The following is a 2,297-nucleotide window of genomic DNA, read 5'->3' on the forward strand; positions in this document are numbered from 1 at the left end:
TCTTCATCCGGTCAGCTGCGTTGCGGCGTCCTCGACGTTGAAGGTGCATATCCGTCGACGCGTACATGCCGAGGGTAGGCTGCAGCCCACGCACACGGCTCCGGCGACCACAACCCGACCGGAATGCCATAGTCAGGTTCACAGCCTCGAGCACACCCTCGAGCTATCCGTTGAGCCCGCCGGTGTCGTCGTGTCCGCCGGCATGTTTCTCCGGCGATCGCAGCCCGACCTCGAGCTGTTAGTGGCCGACGGCGTCGTCACGTCCGTCGACGAGCTGCTCCGGCAGCCGAGCACGCCCTCGATTTATCCGTCGAGCCCACCGGTGTCGTCGTGTCCGCCAGCATGCTGCTCCGGCGTCCGCAGCTCGACCTCGAGCTGTTAATGCACGACGGCGCCATCATGTCCGTCGACACGCTGCTCCGGCAGCCGCAGGCCGACCGCGACGTCGACAACGTCCACACCAAGCTCCCGAGCTGTTCTCCGGTGTCTTCGATGGCTCGTCCCCAGCGAGTTCGATGGCCACAAGATTGAGTCCAGCAAGACACACGGCGCAGCAATAAACATCATGCAGTGAATGCGTCGTGGAAAATGGAAATGCCCGTAGCATGCAAGACCTATCTTAACTCTTGCTTAATTACCGCTAATTCATATCTCTTGCATCCAGATCGTGTGTCAGACGTGAGTAACTCCTCCATCAACGCATAGTAACGTCTTCTCCATCAACCAAGTGGAGTCCTTCAAACTAGCTGGCGACCCGGGACCCCGGAGCAACGAAGGCTGCTACTCCTTCCATCGGGGTGTATTGTCGAGCATGACGCACTCGACGACTTCTCCCTCCAGACACACAACATCTCTTTTGCCCATCCAACTGCTCGACGGTAGCCTCTGCGACATGCTGTACATGCCCCCACATGCAGTGGCTCTTTCAATAAGCAGCACGATGGCGTTCCCCCATCGGCGACGATTGTTGGGCAGATGGAGCGGTTCTTTGGTTCAGCGACCGATTCAGATGGACTGGGACTTCTACATTCACTCGGACAATTCACATGGCGAATTTTCACTTGGGCCAACTTCGGCATGGAGACACTCAGTTAAAACACACATCTACATCATGTGACATCTACTCGGACAGTCCGCAAGCACTCGGTCGCCGACACGTCATCTTCACTACTCGTTCGGATGTCCATGACTTCATCAACATGTTCGACTCGGTAGCCCCGCGCCGCTGTTGCTCAGCTATGAGGCACGTCTTGGACACTTGGCTGTCCCGCGCGCCGTCACTCTGCATCGTCATCACTCGGCAGTTCCGCACATCGCTACCCGGCGAGACTCGTCTACCTCACTCGGATGCCCCACGCATCGCCATTCCGTGTGGCACGTCTTCATCACTCGGACGCCCCGCGTGCCACCGCTCGGCTTAGCTGCGATTCAGTATCGCCTAAGTTAAAACTACTTCGAGTACGGACACGCTCCACACTCGGGAACTTAGCTGCGACTCCGTATCGCCTAAGTTAAAACTACTACGAGTACGGACACGCTCCACACTCGGGAACTTAGCTGTGACTCCGTGTCGCCTAAGTTAAAATTACTCCGAGTACGGACACACTCCACACTCGGGAACTTAACTGCGACTCCGTATCGCCTAAGTTAAAACTACTACGAGTACGGACACGCTCCACACTCGGGAACTTAGTTGTGACTCCGTGTCGCCTAAGTTAAAATTACTCCGAGTACGGACACGCTCCACACTCGGGAACTTAGTTGTGACTCCGTGTCGCCTAAGTTAAAATTACTCCGAGTACGGACATGCTCCACACTCGGGGACTTAGCTGTGACTCCGTGTCGCCTGAGTTAAAATTACTCCGAGTACGGACATGCTCCACACTCGGGGACTTAGCTGCGACTCTGTATCGCCTAAGTTAAAACTACTACGAGTACGGACACGCTCCACACTCGGGAACTTAGCTGTGACTCCGTGTCGCCTAAGTTAAAATTACTCCGAGTACGGACACGCTCCACACTCGGGAACTTAGCTGCGACTCCGTATCGCCTAAGTTAAAACTACTACGAGTACGGATACGCTCCACACTCAGGAATTTAGCTGTGACTCTGTGTCGCCTAAGTTAAAATTACTCTGAGTACGGACACACTCCACACTCGGGAACTTAGCTGCGACTCCGTATCGCCTAAGTTAAAAACTATTCCGAGTACGGACAGGCTCCACACTCGGGAACTTAGCTGCGACTCCGTATCACCTAAGTTCAAAACTATTCCGAGTACGGACAGGCTCCACACTC

This window comes from Hordeum vulgare, chromosome 1H (genome assembly GCF_904849725.1).
Source record: "Hordeum vulgare subsp. vulgare chromosome 1H, MorexV3_pseudomolecules_assembly, whole genome shotgun sequence".
In the NCBI taxonomy this organism is placed as follows: Eukaryota; Viridiplantae; Streptophyta; class Magnoliopsida; order Poales; family Poaceae; genus Hordeum; species Hordeum vulgare.